The sequence below is a fragment of the Semicossyphus pulcher genome, unplaced genomic scaffold, assembly GCF_022749685.1.
Source record: "Semicossyphus pulcher isolate SPU_LCO1_2020_fin unplaced genomic scaffold, fSemPul1.0.p SCAF_15, whole genome shotgun sequence".
Classification (NCBI taxonomy): Eukaryota; Metazoa; Chordata; class Actinopteri; order Labriformes; family Labridae; genus Semicossyphus; species Semicossyphus pulcher.
The window spans coordinates 8,720,474-8,743,463 of record NW_027211659.1 but is presented as its reverse complement, the minus strand read 5'-3'; positions in this window follow the sequence as shown (position 1 = coordinate 8,743,463).

Sequence of the window (22,990 nt, the reverse complement as noted above, 5' to 3'; positions counted from 1 at the left end):
TACAATGCATCCTTGATGTAGCTTGGCATGACTGCACCAATTCATAAATGTAAATTAGTCTGGAAAATCTCAGTTCGGTTTTGATTTCCAAGAGGCGTTATCAACAGGAACCGATCCAAAATGCCTCCGGACTCAATAATCAATCACAGCAATGAAACGTGTCATGTAGCGGAAGGCTAGTACGCTAAGTAGCTAGTCCCAACTTCTAATGGGGCTTTTAGTTCAACACAATACACAAAGTCTGAGATGATGTGTTTTTGTAGCAAACACTTGCCATTCCAGCTCCTTTAATACTGAGCGGTAGCAAATTCAAAGCAAATGCTTCTACATAAGCAGCAGCCATCTTGGTTGTTTAAACCCGCCCCATATTAGATAAAGAGTTGTGATTGGACCGACCTAAATTTGGTCGGATAGAAATCTGTCTGAATGGAAGGGCGATCAGATTTATCTACCAAAGCTCACAGATTTGTATCTTTTTGACTACACTAATAACAAAGCAGACATAATTTAAATGTTTTTTAATATCAAAAAGGTATGGCAAAAAATTGCACATTGCATCTGCGATGTAGCTTGGCATGGCCACTCCAGTTCACAACTGCAAATTAGTCTGAAAACCATTAGTTCATTGTCTTTTTCAGTTATTATCAATTCTGGACTCAATAATTAATCAGAACTTTAGTTTAAGATGTTACATGAATGACTGTTCAGTTCCAATAATACTGAGGCGATAGCAAAACATTTTACATAAGCAGCAGCCATCTTGGTTGTTTAAACCCTCCCCATATTAAATAAAGAGTTGTGATTGGACCGACCTAAATTTGGTCGGATAGAAATCTGTCTGTATGGGAGGGGGACCAGATTTATCTACAAGAGCAAATGCAAGATGAGCTTGCAGATTGGTCTGGATCCCAAGAAATTATTTTGTATCACTTTAACTACACCACCCAAAGAAATTAAAGAAAAGATATATGCTTTGTTTTTGCTACCAAAATTAAATGGTACAAATATCATAGTGTTATGGTTGTGTTTGTTCAGTTGGAGGCAGGAAAAATCCAACTATAAAAATCCACAGAGAATAAATCATATTCCTTCAAATAATATGACATAAGTTTATAATCACACCAATTCTCAACCAAGTAATTAAATCACATGAGAACCCTTTAAATTGACAGATCCACTTCTTGCGATTGACAACACCACCTCCAAACACGCACGTACGCACCGCTCACACCCTCACACTTACACCATACGCAACCTCCCGCTGAGCAGCACTGTCCGCCACGCAAGCTCCATCCTCACTGCTTGAAGAACGGGACATGAAAGCAACGGCAGACCCTCCACATGGGCTTGTATCGGATCTTAATTAAAAAGCCTCGCATATTATTTGCTGTAACAAAGGGAAATTTGGGGGTTCATTTAAATCCAATTAGGCCTGCGCCGATGCCTCGGGAGATGAGAGAGTAATTGCTGTTTGAACACGAAGGTCTTTGTTCTGGGCTCCGGTAGATTGATAAAGGCAATAAGCACACAATGTGGAGCGACTGGAGACGGGACGGGGCTGTGAACTTACAGTACGGAGGCTCAAACACACCAGGACCATAGAATAAGACAATTAGGAGTATGGAAATTGTTCCTTGTTGTGTTGAGAAAAAAAATGGGATTGAGCTCTGTGTGCTGCAGGTGTTACTGGAAAGATCAGTAGAGTTAATTGCTTCAGTCATTATTGCCTGATACCACATGCAGTGAGCCTGAAGATAATCAAAGGGCGACTGTTAGTGAATAATTTCACTAACTGAAATACATTTCCTGTTGTTATGTGGTTATCATCTATGTGTTCCTCGCTATTAATGTCATTACTGATTTATGAGAGGCTCAGGTGTTCCCTCCAAATGTCCAAGGTGGGTGGTGGTAGTGATCAATAACACACCCAACCCCCAAAGCCTCCACACACACACACACACACACACATAAACACATGCTTATCTTGTTCTTTTCTTGAACACAGATATTTGTTGAATGTAGAAGCTTATATTTGCTCCATCTTTGGTACCCAGATTAAAAAGCACATCCTGACTCATTGCACCGTCTCATAATGTATGTGTATGTACACACACATACATACACGCAGACAAACATACAATGACCATGACCTCTGACCTTTAACCCCATGATCTATTGATTGTGTCTGGCTGAGTCTGACACCTGCACACCACAGCCAGCGAGGACAAGGACATTTGTTGGGCTCATGTGATTGTTGCAGGAAGTTCAAACCAACATTAAAGGAATGTTTTGACATTTTAGCAAAAATTTTCATTCATGTTCTTGGTGATATTTTGATGGGAAAATCAAAACTCTCATGTCTGTAAGTTCAATATAAGATACCAAAAGCAGATGGTTAGCTTAGCTTAGCACAAAGACTGTAAGCAGGGGGAAACAGCTAGCCCGGTTCTGTCCAAAGGTAACAAAAAATCGGAAAACCAGTACTATGAAGCTTAAAGGGCCAGGCTGCTGATTTTCAACCTCAGTCCTATCATGCTATCATGGGGAGCTAATGCCATTATGGTAGGAAAAAATGCAATTTCGCTCTGTGCCTTTGGAGGACGCTAACCGCTTCTACAATGGGCCCTGGAAAACCTCCAGCAGACTACGTAAAATGCGTCATCTGGCAGAGGCCAGGGAGCTCGCTAAACTACACTTCCTCAATCTAAAAGGACCCCCACCTCTGATGTCAGATTTGAAATGTAGACTGCAGACCCAAAGATCCACCAGTATATTCTCGTCATATTCCAGATTCTGTTCCGCTCTGATCCATTGCCTGCAGCGAAATTATAGTATTTCACTCCAGCCTCTCTCGCTTGGCCGTTCCTTTCAGAGGGAGGGGCGCAATGCACGCTGGGTGTTGTAGGAATGTAGAATGGGTGAAACCACGAGCTGTTTGTACAACTTTCTCCACAGCTATGTCGCCAATTTCAAATATTATTGATTCTACACAGCAGCTTTGACTGACAGCGGCTTTTTTCAGGGGCAGATTGCTCCTTTAAAAATTAACAATTTGTCATTTATTCACTCTAAACTAAAAATAAAGCCCCAAAACATGTGATTTTATAGAGTGATCTTGTATGAGTTGTCGTTCAGTAATCTTTCTGTATTTACTATATTTACGCTGCACCATGTAATATGTGAGAGCTATTTTCCTTTTGGGAAAGTTATTCACAGCGCTGTTGCCTGACAGCTAGAAGGTTACTGGTTTGGACGTAAGGGGCCTTTCTGTGTGGATTTTGCATGTCCTCTCCGTGCATGCGTGGGTTCTCTCTGGGTACTCCAGCTTCCTCCCACAGTCCAAAGACATGCTCATTAGGTTCACTGGTGACTCTAAATTGCCCGTAGGCGTGAATGTGAGCGTGAAAGGTTGTCTGTCTCGATGTGTCAGCCCTGTGATAGACTGGCGATCAGTCCAGGGTGTACCCGCCTCCAGCCCTATGACAGCTGGCTTGAATAGGCTCCAGCCCCGCCGCTACCCTGAACAGGATAAGTGGTAAAGATAATGGATAGATGGAAATGTGTTCACTACATAACTATATGTTCAACCTTTTCTGACGAGTCCTCTGCTGTGGTAGATGAACACAAAGAAAGCAAAGACTGTCTGACTCTGTGATCAATCACACTGTCTGTGTACGTGTGTTTAATGCACGCTCATGTAATTAAATTACCAGATCAATACCACTGAGCTGCTGGTAACCTTATGACTGCTTCTTCACACTGTAGAAAATGTTCTTACTTCCTCCTTCTTCCCTTCCTTGGGGCTCTCTCTCGCTTTCTCTCTCACGCTGAGGTCACACCTCTCAGGTGAGGCAGCATTCAAGCGAAACCTTTACTTTAACCTCCCCCTTCCTTCTAAGTCCTCCGGAGAGGTTCCTTTGGCTCGGGCTTTTTGTCAAAGAGAAAGGTAGCAGGGCCAGAACACGCAGCTCAGGTCACATCTGGGGCCTCCCGGAGGTCAGAGGTCACAGGATGGAGGTGAGAGGTCAGTGTTCTGGCTTTAGGCCAAGGTCAAGGTGGCAGAGGTCAGTGTCTGAGATGTCGGCCTCATCCTGCCCTTGGCCTTGAGCTGATCAATAGGTGCAGGGTCTCTGCTCACCTCGGCAACAACGATCAATGGGGCATTTACATTTAGGCAGTCACTCCATTCCCCCTCACTTCCTCCAACCCCCCAGTATCTCCCTACCTTGTCTCAAAAGGTGTTTCTCAGCTGTCTTCTTATCTTTCCTTTTATTGTTCTTCATCTGTAGAGGCTATCTCATAACTCTCTTGTTTTATAAATCAACATTTTGGTACACTGCCTTCCTCAGTATAAAGATTGAGTTATGAGTGTGTAGCTTTCTGCTCCTTTCTTTGATGTCTGCCTGAAAGTCAGCACCTCATCAGAATCGGTCCTTCAGTTCTCTATGTTGAAGCGTACATTAAATATTTTTCATTATAAGTGATGTTGATGAAAATTGTCTTTCGTTGTGTTTGATGTCAAGTGAACTTCTCGGCTCTGCTCAGTTTATGTTTGCAGGCTGTATTATCGTTCTCTGCTTTGAGTTTTTGGTCGCTAATTTCTGCGATTTTGACAGTGTCGTCTGTCTACATTATTGCAGCGTTATTGGTATTCATTGTCATTGAATTCAATGTATCTAAAACTACTGGTACATCAAGGCAGAAATACAATTGATGGGAAGCTCAAATGTTGTTAGTCTGTCATTCTAGGTTCCAGGTAGCGTACAGGTAACAATCGTTGTAATTTACTTCACAATAAATAAGCAACTAAAAAGACAATGAACAGTGAAAATCTGGAGGGAAATCTGGCTGTAAAACAACATATTTGATAGTCCGTTAGTTACCTTTAGACAACAGCTAATGCTAGCATTCAAGCACTTCATATTCTACCATCATTAAGTTAGCTAATAGTTAGCTAGTTAGAATGTTAACTAGTTATTTGTAACATTATGTTAGCTAAGAATTTAAGCGTTTCCTATTGTATTGTGTAAAACTACCATTTTGTCATTTTAGCTTTCAGCCTCTTCCCAGCTAACTGTCACGATTTCAAATTTAAACAAAAGGTTGAGGACTCAGATGCAGAATGAAATAAGTATTTATTGAAACAAAAAGGCACAAGGAAAAACAAAAGGCTTACTGGTTTGAGGAATCCGAGGGGGGCAGGCAAACAAAATCCAATGGTAAATAAAGTCCAAAGGTGAAAAATCCAGTGAACACTGAGATCAAGATCAAGAATATCAGGATGCATGGACATGGACAGACAACAAAAACTCCAGAAGAAGGACGACACGAACTAGCACAGAGACAAGGGAAGACAAAGACTAAATACACTGGGGAGGTGAAACTAATCGGGCACAGGTGAGACAATCAAGGGAGCAGGTGAAAACAATAAGGGCAGGGCACATTATCAAACAGGCGGGAAAACACACAGAGGCAGGAAGTAAAACGAGACTAAACAAACATAGGGCAAATACTACAAAATAAAACAGGAAACACTAAAAACCAAACTCAGGACTGTGACAGCAGAACTCAAGCAGAATATCTCTAGATAATGAAACACAAATTAATTACATAACTAAACAAGACTAAATCAAGACAAGAACACAATATATTAAATACAAAATTAAACAATAAGAACCCATGACACTAACAGTAATGTTATTTAGCTGGTGGCTGGATGCTAACTTTAGCTGTTGTCTAGTTGAAGCTAATGGCTCTTCAAATATTTCTTATCTTGAGATTCAGTTGCTAATCAGTCTGTAAGAAGTAAATTGATAAGAACTGCAAATCTATACGACGAACAGACTTGAACACAGTGGTACGACATATAACAGCAATCTAGCTTCCCACTCTGAGCATGAAAAGAAAATGGCCGCCGCGTGAATATGGTCCTTTGCATCTCAGGGGTTCTTTACCACACTCAACTATGTCACAGTGACCCAGGTTTTGATGTAAATATTAACATTAAAGATGGATCTTTTGAATACTTGTAGTTGTTCCTGATGAACCTACCAAGAATTAGCATCTGACTCTGAGCTTTATTACCAACAAATAGTTTTTTGTTTCACTCATAACTTTGTAGGTGTAGCAGTTATTTATAGTTAAAAAAACAAAAACTTTCGGCCAGGCAACAAATGTCCCACTGACAGTTTATATTCCCAAATTGACTGAATGCATTTCTCTCTCTCTATCTCTCTCCCTACCTTACCTTTAGCCATGCTGGTGAGTGATTTTAATTCTGTCTGGAGCTTATGTGGCTAATTATACACCAGTAATAGTTACAGCCTCAATTAATAGAGTTCTTTCGTTGTTAAGAGCAGCTTTTCCTCATATTTTTATTGGAGGTTTTCTGTAGAAATGGAACAAGTTATTTATGATTTAATTTAACTCATATACAGAAACATGCTAACATATAGGCCTATTTTGGAACCAATACAACAACTTGAAAAACTAAAGCCATCAGAAGAAGAGGACCCTGTGACAGCTCATCAGATGCCTGTGGTGATATCAGCTGCCAACTGGTATTGTTTTGGCTAGTCCTGCTGAATGCTCATGTCTATAACAAACCACTTCTTTAACTATGTTAAAAATCCAGTCTGGAGCGATGAGTTAAACTGCCAAAACACGCAGTGAATATTTTATTCCCCTCCTCACCCTGTAATGTTAATCCCATCCAAATGGGGCTTAAGTCTAACAATGTATTTCCAAGATTGAAAATCGTATTTAACACTCTGCTGTTATTAGCATCCTCTGTCACATTTTATCTACTTCCTTGTTCTGTCCTGTTAGCTTCCCTCCGTCTCTCGCTTGTTGCTGCTATCATGAACCTTCTTTCATTCTCTGTAGCGTCTCTGTGACATGGGACATTTAGACAAACTGAAGCTATGTTGTTTGGACAGTGCTTCCTATTAAATGGCCCTTCCTTTATATTCACACACGGTGCATTTCCAGTCCCAGAGCAATTATACACATGACTACACTTGGAGCTAAAGGAACCGGCTGAATCTTTATCTCCCTGCCAAAGAGCAGCAGCACTGTGACTCCTACCGAGCGCTCGGCCGTCTGTGCCTGTGTCTGCGTTCCCAGTCACAGAAGAGGGAATATTATTTTGTTTTAATCAAATGACCAAGCATTGGACACGAAAAGTTAGCATGGAGCTTAATTAGCATTTTGCATTCTTGGCAAAATCACTCTGAGATAATTATTCACTACAATTCAAAGTCAGTTTTAACTTAGGTTCAGTTAAATCATCTTATAAGTATGCATAACAGTCACACAGAGTGACACTGACAAAAGAACAATCGTGGTTCAAGTACAGACGCCAACTTCGGCTAGCTACTGTTCTTGTAGCAACTAAAACATCATGCAACTCATATCAAACATGTCTTTATCAACCTATCTGAAAAAGAGAGTCATGTTGGTGCAATTTACTATCTTTATTCCAGGATAAATGTCTACTGTAGTGTGTGAAGCTGTGAGAAGTTGAGATTGCTATGACATTATTATTAAGATTTACAGCTGCGTTATGCTAACATAATTTGTTAGCATAGAAAAAGAATACATCTCACTTGGAAATCTACCAAGACGGCGGGAAAATGACATCATGGTAAATGGATTTATTTCAGTTCCATCTAGGCTAACTTTCCAGCTCTATGCTAACATTCGAGCTCTATGCTAACTTTCCAGCTCGATGATAATGTTCCAGCTCTATGCTAACATCCCAGCTCAACTTCCCAGCTCTATGCTAACATTCAAGCTCTATGCTAACTTTCCAGCTCAATGCTAACGTTCCAGTTCTATGCTAACTTTCTAGCTCTATGCTTACGTTCCAGCTCTATGCTAACTTTCCAGCTTGATGCTAACATTCCAGTTCTATGCTAACTTTCTAGCTCTATGCTTACGTTCCAGCTCTATGCTAACTTTCCAGCTCTAAGCTCTACAGTCTAAGCCTCTTTACATTGCTCATGCTTGTCTTTACAGACCTGTCTGCAGCAGCCCATGGACCTACCCATGGACTCAAGTCTAGTCTTCAGCCAGCTGGTGACATTAAAGATACGCCAACATGGTCTTAGACTAACAATGCTATTGTCCTGTCACTTTGAATCAATGCTACTTAACACATCTATCCCAACATCTAGAGGATAGCCAATGATCTATTAGATTGGCAATAGTGGTTCTCAGACAATGTATCCTGGCAACGTATCTTTAGTTCTAATGAGCAAATGTTAGCATGTTTAAATTAAGCAATAAAATGATAATTATATGAGAAATCTTCACCCGCTAAACATTGGCACGTTAGCATTGTCAATGTGAGCACGATAGCCTGCTGATTTCAAGAGTGTAGCTTAAAGCATTGTTGTTCCTCAGAGCCAGCAAGTTTGTTAAATGTCGGGCAGCATCAGGCTCGATGGAATCATTATTTGTATAGCTTTGTAAAACATAAAGAACAACTTCACAGACATTGCAAGTAGCCGTATTACGTCTTGGCAAAATATCCAAAAGAAGATGTCACTTTAGCTCCGTCCATGCTGGTGGGTTAGCTCCCTCTATTGACCCTTCAAGCAGAATGGCAGCCAGCCATGCTGCTAACACATGGCGTAATATCCGATTGGTACCTCCCTACTTTCTGTACAACTTTCCTTGTGTCCTACAAAAACCAATTATTCATTAAATCACTCAACTTCCTCTCCAGCCTGGACTTCAGGATATTAATAAATGTTCTCCAATTCAAAGAGAGTCATTCCGGACAAGGACAAATACACCCTAAAATGAGTGGCATCCGTCTTTCCTTCCTAGTACTTCCAGGTCTTAGCAGTGTCAGAAAATCTGGCAGCAGCTAAGATGAAGGCAGGACGTTTGAAGATGAGGAAAGATGTTTGAACCGACACCTTTTTTTCAGTGTCCCATTGGGGAGAGTGTATGTGAAGGAGAGTCATGTATTATTTAGAGTCACATCTTACGTTGGGTTTGATCAGGGTTTGATTGAGAGGGTCTGTGACTGGTGCTTTCTTTCCGTGTGTAGGAACGTCTGCTCAGGAATGAAGGTGAACTTGTGACCTCCACACAGAACTCGGTCAATACCTGCATACATTGAATGCAAAGCGCAGGAAATGCATTACACCCCTCTGATGTTGTCAGGTCATGTCATGAGAATACCAGAGAAGGACGACTCTGTTGAATTACATTATTGGACAGCTGTGGGAGAACATGCGGTCCTTGTGGAGTTGTTTTAAGCACTAATAGACTCGTGAACATGAGTATTGGTAATGTGTCAAGACCACAGGGAGCTGTGTTTTAGCCAATCCCTAATTAAAGTAGTAACTCGGAGCACTGTGCTCCTCCGCGGCTCAACAAACGAGCCTCTGCTGATACGCTCTTTAAGTCATTAGCAGCTCTGATTCAGAGCCACAGCAGCTTGTTAACAGAACAGGGCTCATAATCCCAAGACAAGACGCTCTGGTGCCGGTGGAGGAGTTACTTTAGTCCAAATTGGATTATCTGTTTAGTTTATAAAGTGTGCAATTACCATATCAGACTGAAATATTAAACTGTAACATCCGTGCTGATGGTGTCATACGCTGCTGAAAAAGGAGAATCAGGAATATGACACTGCCAGGTATCTTTGCAGCAACAGACGGGAGTTTATTAAACACAGTTACTTAGAATTTCTGAAATTCAGCCATTGGTTACTTCACTGGACACTGACTGAAGAGCTTTCCTTAGCATTAAAATTCTCCTCTTCAAGAGATTTGAAGACGTGTCTCTACACAGTGTTTTCATCCATCAGGAATATTGAAATTGAGCAACAGCATCCACTGAATTAAGAAATATTTGAATGCATGTAGTTGTAATCTTTCAAAGATACAGAACCTAAACTATAAAAATTCATACTGTTTTTAACAATTAAGGCTTTCGAGACACACGTGCACGTTTCCTGCAGGTGGTGCAGTATTCTGAGATGCACGTTAGGTTAATTGGCAGCTCTAAACTGCCTGTAGGTGTGGATTAAAGTGTGAAAGTCAAAGTGTCAATGTAAGGATGGTTTCCCATTTTGAGACAGACTATTTCTCTTTTCAAAGCACAGTGGTTTGTAATGTACCTGTTCATGTTTCCTGATGAACTGGATGCATGTAGAGGTTAACAGCTTATAAATGCAAGTTTGAAGGTGTTATGAGCAACACTGAAGGCCATTGTGACTAACTACGGTTACCTAGTTCTAAAGTAAGCAACCAGTGACACTGAAGGATCATTTTTTATACGTTTTTGCAAGCATTGGAGTCGCCCCCTGCTGGCCATTAGAAAGAAAAGAGTAACTTCATCAATCTTACACATTAAAGTCTGTTAACAGGTCGTTGGGCAGTATGACTGCATGTTTGAGCAAAGTTGTAAAAGTCCTTTTGTAGTTCCAGAGGTAGTGTGTTAATACCTCAAGTGATGTCACTTGAGTCGTCGTAGGATGGGTCTGAAGGCTAAAAGTTTGAAAAAGAAAAAAATCTGGGTTTACCAGACCTCTGCAGCTCGCTCCTCGTCTCTGCTAGAGGCTAGCTGTTTAAGGTGTAGTTAGCCGCTATTAGCATGACACACGCTAATCTCTGACTAAGGACCTGTGTCCAGTCGTGTTTTTTGTGCTAGCGGCGCCCACGACCTCAATTTCAGAGTGCTTCTCACCAGCGCTTACTGCCCCTAGGATACAAAAGTGTATCACGGCGCTTTTGCTTCACTTAGTAGTGACTGTGTTAGGTTAGTTTGAAATGTAAAAACAATTGAAAGGAATCGTGGCATTAGCAGCAGGTCTACACCTGAGCATGAGATAAATGTCAGTGACGCCACTAGGATTAGTTTCTCCTCTACCATTGTTGTTGACAAAGTTGATATCGGAAGTCCCGCCCCTTCTTGATTTTGATTGGTCGGTGAGGGAGAAGTGACATTGATGAGCGTGGCGCTGTTCCAAATATGTAACTATTTTCAACTGAGAGTGCTGTGAGAAAATGCTGAACTGCATTAGTTGTATAGAAAATAGGAGCTGTCAGCGCAGAAAACGCTGTTAGTGGACACAGGCCCCTAAACCAGCTGAGTTGTATTGTGGGTAATGTAGTGGAGGGTTTTTTAACCTGCACTCATATTAGAATGAATAAAAAATGAAATTTAGAAAACATTTTTTAGTCTTGCAGTCATTTTTTTGTCACAAACAAATTGTTCAGACTGCTTTCTAATGAGGATTTTCATGTTTGGACACAAGAGGAAGATCTCAGTGTGACAGAGCACAGGGAGGCTTTAGATGTAAGAAGGAGTGAAGAGGTTTGAGTTCACTCGGTGTTGTCTCCCCCAGAGAGCTGAGCCTTGGTTTTCAGACATGATTGTTATAACCAAACAATGTTTTTTTTAAGATATACAGATGACATTCCCTTTTTTTAAGGTCAAATGTATTTACTTTTTTTGTACTATGACTCACAGACAATCAGTGAAGTATGCGTAAGTGCTGTGAATGGACAAATGCTTCCACACCAGGCGGGCTGCATTTGAATAACAAATTCAAACAAAAAAGCAGGTTAACCTTCAAGCTGCAGTGTACATTGATTCACTGTTAAATATGCATTCACAAGATTTATTGTCCTGCGTTGATGGGTCTGTGAAGTTGGACAAACGCCACCTAAAGATGGTTTATCCTGCTTCTCCTCCCCCACTCTCTCTCTCTCTCTTGTCAACGCTCGGATCTACAATCAAGATAATCCATCATTGTGGCACATAATGCAAAAAAAGATATTAAACTCACTGTGAGAAAATGTATTCAAGGGACCGAAATGAGAATAAAATGCTGCTTAAGCATTTAGTGAAGGTTAAAAAAGGAGAAGACTGCAGGTGATGCACTTTCAAATCTGACAATCAGAACAAATATTAACTCATATTCTGATTAACTTTAACTACATTACAACCAAATACATGTTTTATTTATTAAAACTGGTGACATTAGCTGTGTCTCAATCCAGGACCTGCATCCTTCAAAGGACGCATTTGAAGGCCGATTGCATCACAGCAGCGCGTCAGAGACTGTCCTTTTCCCAGGCCACAAAGGATCTATCGGGTGCAGCCTTCGCAGCCCAACGTATCCCAAGATCCATTGCGCGCCAGTTCAAACGAGATGGCGGTTTGTTTTTCGTTTCAACTCTATCAAATACTATAAAGCGATACAAATGTTAAAAATAGCGAAAGGGCCTTGAATTAAATGATCTTTAAAAAAACAGGTGAAGTTACGTGACGTTAGTTATGTTAGCTAGTTAGCCCGCAAGGTACCTGTTGCTAGGTGACAGGAGCGGCACATTGTGACTCAAGGTTAAGGGCGGGAACAGCTGGTGACGCAAACAGGAAATCCTCCGTAGACCAGACCGTCTCATTTCAGCTCAGCTTGCGGTCTACACAGGCTACGAAGGACGCATCCTTCATAGTCTGCGTACTTTGAAGGATGCAGCCCCTGAATTGAGACACCGCTAAAGTGTGTAAATTTGTTCTAAAAATTTTATTTTTCAGTGGAAACTGAAATGCAAATTCGTATTCTAATAATGCAGAAAACAGCTGTAGGCAACTATTTCGTTTTCCTACATCTTTGTATGATGATGCCAAAGTACTCTTAACTCATCCTAAATTTAAAGTGAAATAAATTTAAATGAGATAATTCATCCTGCAAAGTGTTAGGCTGATTCGACAAGCAACAGGAACGTGCTGAATGAACAGATGGAGGGCAGGGAAGGAAGAGTTCAAACAAGAAGGAGAACGAGAGGCGAGAAAAGCTGCAGAGGTCAGAAGCAGACTGAGAATCGCTTTGCAGCAAAATGAAACACACTTGTGGGTGTGTTTTCACTTACAACAGGTACAGATAGGAGTAGAGTAGGCCAGTACGACTGCAGATGTTTTCAGACAGATGTTGACTTACACCTATTCAGCACATTTTACACTCAGAACTACGGTGGCCGACAAGCGCCGACAAGCAAATTTCAGAAACGATGCAAAAGTCTAAAACACATGCAACAACGGAAACAAGCTGCAAGTGTGGCTTCCCTTAGCTACAAATCTGTGCAGGCTTTTGCATGTGTTTTTGAATTTGCAGCCTGTTTCTTCGAATGGAAACTGTTAGCCCTTGTCGCCCACCGTACAGATCATTTTTAAATGGTCGCTATGTTCATGACGAAAACTGTCTGCAGTAGGACGAAGGAGCCTTGGAAGTGCAATTTGAACCATACAATCAAACTAAAAGCTTCATTAAATAGTAAATTCTTTGATACCCTTCTAAACAAAGAGAGGAAATGGAAATTACATTTGTATTAGATTGGCAAAGAATATTTTGACGTAGCTTTGGTTGTTGAGGAAACATGGTGGTAGATAGTGATTGCCTTATTTAAATACAGCCCAGTCTCACCAAACGGTGTGTGTAAAACATTGTCTTAAGTCACTTGGTGTGAGATCACAATGTGTTTGTGGGCGGCTATGGCTCAGTTGTAGAGTCGGTTGTCTCTTAATCGGAAGGTTGGCGGTTCGATTCCCTGGCTGCTTTGGACTACATGTCGACGTGTCCTTGGGCAAAACACTGAACCGGTAATTTCTCCCCATAGATCTGTGTTTGGAGAGTGGCACTGAGGCCGCTGCCATCAGGACTATCTGGACAATAACTGCTGAGCTTTGTTCATGTTTGTCTTGAGAACGCGTGTAACATTGTAACTTTTAAATGCACTCAAATGTAAATCGGCTGTATGTAAATCTTGAAGTCATCATGGATGTGTGTGCTCGTGGCTCCTGCAGGAAACAGTATCAGTGATTATTCATATCATTCAGAGGAGTGATTAAATATTCCTTTTTGCCTCAGAGCAGCGAAACAAATGAAGCACGGCTTCGTTCTAACAGGAGCTGACAGATCTTTTAAATAATGTTTATTTATCACTGGTAACATTTACCAGCCTGCGTATGCTCCCTGTGGCATGTGACTTCCAGCGCCCGCAGCCCGCCGCTGTCTCCTCGCATGGCATTTCTTTTTCTTTTTTTTTTACTTTGTGAAACTTTGCAGAACTTTGTTTATCTGCTCTGCTGCTCATCTTCAGATATGGAGAAGAAAGGGAAGGAGAGAGGGTGAAATGAAAGGAGAGTCAGTAAACATTTTACAAGTTTAAACAAGAAGGAGACAGAGTGAGGAAAAATATGTATTTAAATTAGGAGTGCGGTATGAAACGGGATCGACCTTGCTTTCCTAAAAGTTAAAATATCCCCACTGTAAAGAATAAAACTTCACACAAGAGTTTTTGCACAGAGAAGTAATGGAAATATAAGGGCAATCTAAATTGCAATTCAAACGTATGAATTAATAAATGAATATATGAACATATTCATTTATCATCTGCATGCAGATACATTATTCACCGCCTGCTTTTTTCCTTTCCAAGCAAAGGATATCATTATACTTCAATTAATACAAAGTCTACTCTTTCCATTGCAAAACCAAAACACCACCGTCTGCGCATAAGATTTAACTTTCAAGGAATGTCAGCCCCACTCGGGGTCAAAGGTATGATTTTGCAAGTTGAAACCAGTATAAAAGCACGGCAGGCGCCACAGGACGAGGACACACGTGAAGACGGTTTTGTTGCAGAGGTGAAGAAAAGGGATCGTAGCAGTGGTCGTGTTCGAGGCTTTAAATGTGGGGAGGATTGTTTGTCGTCAAAGGAACACAGCAGGTAAAGTGTTTTTTTTCTGGGTCTTTTAATTTGAAATTCACGGCCTGTTTTGTGTCAGTTACTCCTCATGTTTACAAGTAAATTTAGCAATGTTTTTTAATGATGCTGCTAAAGCTAAAACACTTAAAAATTAAACTTTTATTCTGTAGTTTTAGCTTCCTTCCTTCACTTGTTTCTCCTTCTTCTCCTAATCCGAGCCATATTTCTGCAGTGTACAAACGTTACATAAACCAATAGTGTTGTTGTGTATTTGTGTCTAAAACTTAGCACAAGTATTCTGGTTATGCTGTTGTAACTTTAGAGACGTCACCTACGTTAATATCCGGGCGCTGTGACTCTAATGTCTGCACACATGTAGTTCAAGTGTTAATAATAGGCCCCCGTTTCCTTTGCTGTAATTTTAATACATAATACGTAATTTTCATAAATGTTCCTCTAATGAAGTGCGCCTGCCTACGAAGCTTCTCTAATGAATACACATGACGAGTGAAACAAAGAGCGGAGGCAGCATTTGAATAGTAACATTAGAATTGTATATTTTTTATCTATTAAATATGGTAAACAGCGTTTGCTCCTGTTTATTTAGCCGAAGCCATTTACACACGCTGACATGTCTCAGACTCACAGACCTGACAGTGCCCTCTTGTATTTGTGCATTAATAAACATGTGTAACATTAAGACACGCTGAGGGGTCGGGGTTCAGCAGGACGGATCAGCAAACACTTCTTATTGCACCGTTGAGACGCGCCGACGAAAAATTAGGTTTAAAGCTGCAGGAAGTGTAAAAAATGTTTTCTTTGTTTTTTTATTGTGCACATCAGGTGCTTCACAGAAAAGGCTTCATAAAACATGACAGGGTAATGCAGGGAGATGAGGACCATAACCAAAGCTATACAGCAACAGCAACATTGACAGACAAACAAATAAAGTGACCGAGCCATGAAAGGGTGTGTACATGAAGATGAAGAGAGTGTGTTTTTTTAAGCTATTAAATCATCTATGAGTTGGAGAATTCTGTTCGAGACAAAAGATTTAAAGGGTTAAAAATAGTGATTTTTACTAAAAGATATTATTACATTATTAGAGCGACTATTGTGAATTATCTTTAGTATAAGTAGAATTCTGTTGAAGACAATTAAAGTATGACAGTTTAATAATGAGTCGAAGTCAAGAACCACAACAGAGAGGACAAAAAGTGTCACACACGTGGACAAACTTGTTTTTGATTAATTAAATAAATGTAATAAATTGTTATATTTATGTCGTTACTTTTATCTCTCTCTTTTTTTGAGCCAATGGTCTTTCTTATGTGTATTTTTCAGTCATTTAATGAAGTTTTAAAGAGTCACTCTATGGTCACTTAGGTTCAACAATAACATCTTTCTTTACATCGTGTATAAAGTTCCTTTTTACTGACATTGTTAGAGATATGTACACTGTAAAAAAAAAACTTGTTATTTGTACTAAAAAAAAAGTTATTGTCCGGGCTGCCTTAAAATTTTAAGTTGACTGAACTTGAGAGGATAAGTTGAGATAAACGTGTATTGATTTAAAGCTAATTAACTTGTAGCCTACTTTACTTTACTTTCTTTAATTGTTAACACAGTCTTTAAATTTCATTCAATGTGAACCAGGGAGCTTCCAGCTGTGAGGCGACAGCGTTACTCACCGCACTGTGCAGCCACTTCACTTAATGTCAACTTTATTTTTGTAAGTAGAAAAGTTGAGATGACATAAACAACATAAATTGTTTTTACATTGTAAATGAATTTATATTCATGTGGTTAGCGCTGGACTAAACTGTACAGAGAGGTCACATGTTTTGTCCCTTCCATTAACCTCTCATTAGGGGTGCAGAATAATGGAAACACTGCTTATATAAACTGTATGAATAAAAAAACACATCTGAAAACACTGCAGTCCACTACAGAACCATCACGTGCTGTGACAAGAATGCTGAAACATATAATTAAAGTAGCACATTTATGACAGCGTGGAAAAAAGGAACATTATAGGTTTTTATAACAGTGAAGCAGAACAGTTGTTTGAGACTGCATCAGACTGAACACCATGTTTACTTCAAGTTTAGCTGACATTGACGGAAATGTGTAAATTAATGTATCTAAACTCGGGCTGTGTTACATTCTAATGATATATTAATAGGTGCTCTGATTACATGTTAAATAAAAGAACATTTGTTGCCAAAAAAAGAAAAAAACAAACTGTAAATATAATGCAGGGAGCTCAGAACAAAACCATCACTTACTATAAAGTCGGTGCAGAAACTTACAATTGAATTAACACCTTCCTAAAAGAAGGAACTTCAAAAAGTATTAAAAAAAGTAACAAAATTTTAGTTACGAATTACGAAACAGACAAAAACGTGCAAAAATGTTAATAAACCAGTCGTCTTTTATTCTGATATATGTATTTAATTGACAGTTTTTGTATATATTTAGTCACTTTAATCTTTTGTATGAGAAATTTGCCTCTTTAAAGTCTCGATCCTGATTATTTCAAAGTTATCTAATCAGGAGAAGCTGTTTAGGAGGTTTTATAAGAGTCCACTTCATGGCAGAAGTTTTATTTGACTGCATCAGGTGTAAAGGTGTAACTAATAAAAGGGACACTGAGTGTAAAATAAAGTAACACAAGAGGAATTGAAAAAAAAATTGAAAAAATAAAGTGTGAAAATAATATTTAAAAGTCTTTCGTGTCACTTTCAGCGTGACTTCTCACTCTGCAGCAGAAAGTGCGGCCTCACTTTCTGCTCAGATCAGACGCACAAACCCTGACTGTCTTTGAAGCCGCTGCTGCCTGCCTCACCAGCGGCCTGTGTTACGACGCTGCATAAGAAATGATATGCACGAGGTGCGTTTGAATATTCATGAAGTGAATCCACCGGCTTTTTGTTGCTGTGGCATTAATTAATAGCTGCAGGGGAAGCTATGCCCATATAAGGAGAAACCGCTGAATCCCAGAGAAAGCATTGAAAAACAGTTACCAGGGTGCTTCTTATTTAACAATTACAGACACTCACAACAAGAATTAAAGTAAAAAAGTTAGTGAAATGTCTGATAGGATACCCCGTCTTTGTTTAGGATTGGTGGCTATACATGTTCCATTAAAAAAAAAGTATGAATATTCAGGAGGAGAAGATGGCTGAAGAGTCCCCATCATCTCCTACACAGTTTGCTCCGGCAGTTAAAAGAGGGCCGCTGAGAGGAGTTTCACTGTGAAAGACATTAGCATGCCTTTGAAACAAGAGACCTTGAGTATGAACGAGGGCTTTCCACACACACTTTGGAATGTCATTTATATGCACAATCTGAGGTGTGAGGCCAGAGGATGTGAGAGGGGCCAGAAAAGGAGCCACTCGGTACAGGTGTAGCTTTCACCGGCCAATAAGCAGTGTAGACTCAGCAAAGATAGTATATAAAGATAAATGTTCTGTTGTATTTCCTCCATGATCCTAAAGATGTTCTCTCATTAAATAGATTATATTTAATGTTTCGAGTCAATAAAAGTGTTGATTTGTTGATGACCTGAGTTACTTTTTGCGCGCCTGCCACCGGTGACCTATGTGCCCCCCTCTCTGAATAATGCATGCTGATTATACGCACAGTCCTCTGAATTGTAAATCCCCACAATTATACAGCCCATTGTCTATTCATTATTTCAAAACGAACGGGAAATTATGTAAAACTATCTCTGAAGAGGAAAGCAGCGTGTAATATGACTTGCCATATTGTTCATGCAATTCAAATACTTAGCTTTTTCTGAGAGTTGAAAGTAATCTGATTTAAATGAAATCTGACTTGCATGTCGTGCGGGATTATGATACATTTGGAAGATAAGCTATGATAACTACGCGACGTGCCACGAGGTGAGAGCACTCAGGCAAAGAGTGTTTTCCAATTAACTTAAACCTCCCTCAAGGTTAAATATACGAGTGTCGACTGAGAGTCCGACTTCTCGTCTTCCCTCGACCGGATGAGTGACGGACTTCAGCTCGTCCCACGGATCCCATACTGTACATTTACAAAGACGAAGAAGTTACTATTACATTTATAAACAGAAAAAATATATTCCTCCCTAGTTTAAGGCCTTTATTTACAACTTCCTCGGCTTGTGTTTCCGGGTAGTACCTACAGTCCCGACCTCAGATCCTGCAACAAACTCTGGCAGTCCCCGAGTCTGGACTTATAGCTTCCTACTGTGTTTTTATTTTGTGTTGACCTTTGTGACCCCTGTGGACAAAGCGGTGCGTCTTAGCTCTTTGCTGATATTGTCTTATACAGGTATAAGTATAAAAAAAAAAATCCTGCTGTCTTTGAACCTACTGTGAATCAATTTCTCCACTTACACTTCCTGTTTGTCTGACACTGACCCGGTGGCAGCGGTTACAGCCTGGTTTAGCTCCCGCTCTGCCGATCATTTGGTGCATGTCATTCCCTACTCTCTACACAACACATTTCCTGTCTCTCTTCAGCTGTCGTATATATAATTGAAAAAAGGCCCCCCCAAAAAATATATATAATTCTAGCTGATGGTCAGTTTTGCTTCTGTAGCCTATATTGAGACATATAGTGACATCAGTATCAATTTCAATGTGTCTGTTTCATAACTCATGCATTAGCAGTCAGGGCCCTCAAACTATGGGCACAGCCGCTCTGTTCAAAGTTTTTCTTTCTCCCTCAGATTCCTTCAAATCTGTGATAAAGAAACATTATAATAAACATGTATGTGGTGTTGCTGTACATTGTCGAAGGCCCCCGCAACTCTTAGATGTCTGACCTTTACTGTGTACACTCATGTATGTGCAGTGCATGAGTGTCTTGTGCATGTTTTCTGCACAAGACACTGATTTTGTATTCATGTGTGTCTCAGATGAACGTGCTCCTTAAATCTGAGTTTAACGCACAAACACGCCACAGCAGAGCGGGATTCTGTGACATCACATCTAGTTTGGAAGCCAGTCGATGTTTGCTGAGCAGCTCAAACTTAGAAACGTGATTCTGTCCTCTTCTGTATTGTTCTGCTCTGTTCCTTCTTCTTTTGTGTTCTGTTGCATTCCTTTAATCTAAAATAAGATGAGGTAGAACTTTATTCATGAAGGGAATTCTAGCGCCGCATTGCTCCGAAATACCAAAACAAAATAAGAGTAATACAAAAATAACAACTCAAATGAAAGTGAAATACGGGGCGCTGGTTTAGCGCAGTGGTTTAAGCGCCCGCCCCATGCATAGAGGAGCACTCATTGATGCGGAGGCGCAGGATTCGACTCCAACCCTCGGCCCTTTGCTGCATGTAGTCCCTACTCTCTCTTCCCTTGTTTCCAGCTCTATCACGGTCCTCTAAATAAAGGCTCAATAAATAATCTTAAAAGAAGAAGAAGTGTATATGGGCTAAATGCAGGCTAAACGACGGTGCCTGAAATAATAACAATAGTGCAGTAAGTTGTTTACAACATTAAGCTGAGAAGACAGTAGTGATGGCAACCATGGACAGTCGTACTGACAGTGATACAACTTCTCTTAGACACGAGATGATGACTGTAAAGACAGCACATGATATAAGATGTAACATGATGATTATGAAAAGTAATTTTTGCATGAGACTGAGTAAGTAATTCTATGAATATACATCTATCTCCTGATATTGGAAGTGATATTGCACACGATAGTGAACACAACTATTTTGTTCTGTTCTGTTTCCTCTGGTTCTGATCCGTTCCACTCCTTATTTTCTGTTCGGTTTTGTTCTGTTGTTTGCTTTTATATTTTCCAGTTGTGTTCCTTATTTCTGTTCTGTTCTCATCTAGTCCAACATGTTCTGCCCTCCTGAGACCCACGCTTTTGTTTGCTATGCATTTTTACTTTGCTGAATAGTAGAGCCTGATGGTGTATAAAATCTAATAATTTCCTCTGAACTGAAAGTAGTTTTTGAATAGATTAATGTCCTCATGTGGAGACAATGGGATTGTTTGCTTTATAACACCATGAAGTCACTAATTATAAAACTTTAATACCGGAACACTGTGGTCCGAGCTACAGAATAGAGCGTTAAACTTCAGTGCTTCATGAGCCAGAAGAATCTAAAAACTGGATGAGGGATTATTTGAGTGCACGTCTTGTTGCTATGTGCTGCTAATTTATACTACTATATGTTTTGTTCTTCATGTGAAGCTTCTTTATGCTGCTGTCTCGGCCAGGACTCAGTAATGCAATAACAATATTGCAAACAACATATTTTAAAGCCTTGTGATGTGTTCATGTTTCCGGGAAATTCCCAAGTCTTCCCAAGCACTGTTTGCTTACTATTACACTTTCACTTTGTATGAACAATCATACAGTTCAAATGAGTCCTTCATAAGCCGCATTGTAGCTGGTAATTAATGCTAATAGTTCACATTCAAATGTAAGTTATCTCAATTTTTTGTCCACTTTTGTCTCCGGATTTGCTCGGCTGAGACGGCTGCCTTCTTGCATATTGACCCAATATAAAGACCATGCTTTGCAGACTCTTCTCTTCTCTTCTGTTTAATTCTATTTTTCTTTATTCTATTGTTTTTTAAGGGATTTCCTTTCTCATTTTGTTAAGGTGCAGTATCTTGGCCTCGCTTTGCTTTAGCCGATTACATACAGACTGTAAGGACCTGCAGTGAGACGGCTGCTTCCTCCTCCTCCTCCTCCTCTGAAAGTGTTACCCTCTCATCCTCTATCTCACCCTCATCCGCTATTCTCCTCCTCACCTCCTGCCGCACTCCATCCCTCTGCTGAGCACAGGTATTTGTTTAGGAATCTCTCGGTGGAAATTATACTCCATCTCCGGCGCTCCCTATCAACACACAATTATCATGGGCAATCATGCAGAACAGCGCTGGATTCAGCTGGGACTCTGATGACATTACTGACTGCTGAAGGCCTCGCGTCTTCTGGAGGTAGCCTGCTCCACACCTGCATTAAAACCCCCACCTCTCTCTTTCTCTCTCTCTCTCTCTCCCCTTCTGGATATGGATTGGGAAATTATCAAATATTTTTTATCTTATTATTTCATTTAAACCAGGAAGTCCACCAGATAAGAAATCTCTCTCCTCGGGGGAGGCTTGGCTGAAAGGACCACTCCAACCTGAAACACGACAAATCCTGCCATCTTATCTTTCAATTTATTATCATCATGTGCCAACCTCTGTGGCCTCTGCCTCTGACCTGCAGCGATTTAGCTTGGTGTGAGCTGAAGTTTCGTGTGGCTACTCCCTCTGCAATTTGAAATTTCAGGAAGCAGGAAGTGTGAATCCTCACCCTCATCCTCGCCTGTAACGGCGAAGTCAATCTCACAAAGTAATCAATGCCTCACATTGTGTCTCTCCCTCCTACATTCTGAGGCATTTCCCTATGTATGATAAGTACATTTTGAAGCTGGAAGGGCCCGGAGTTGATACAGACACATGAGAAATCGACACTGGAGTCCATTCAGATCCTGATCAAATGCTCCATTCATGAGTGAAATTACCATCCGTCTGTCAGCCAAGGTGTGAATTCTTTCATCTACAGATCCTGCCTCTGAAGCTGTGATTAAATGCATAACGCCACATACGCTCCGCGACGACTCCAGATAAGCAAAATAGGGTTTCTGCTGCTCTGCTGGAGGTTAATGTGTGACGGAAATGATGCAGAAGTGCCCTCTAGTGGTGATGATGATGATCCCATTTCAGAGAAGAATTTTCTGCATGAGGCTTCCCCCTGATTTATCATCATAGATGTATTTTTGCCTTGATTCACCTTTTGCACCTGGAATAAATCGGTTTTGCTTTCTTTGTTCAGTGTGCAGAATTCAGTACACACACCTTTCTCTGTCTTCTGAAAACCACAGATTTCAGAGCACAAAACCCTTCACAGTTTTTTGACTTTGCTACAATGTAAAAAAGATTCACTTTAGGCGTCAAAGCCTTCACCCTCTTCTTTTATTGGCAAACAGATCACAGGAGAAACATTTACTTGGACAGGTACGTTACGTCAGAATCTCACACTTAAAGCTAGGGTAGGCAATTTATTTTGAAAGCATTTTTTGTTATGTGTTAAAATTCTCGACACTTCCTGATAGAAATCAGTTAATCAAATGCTCTGAAAGTACAAACAGAAGAAATATGTGCATCTGTTACTGTCACAGGCCAGTTATAAGTCTTTAAAACAATTAATGTATCCAGAATTAAAGGATAAGAGCCCGATCA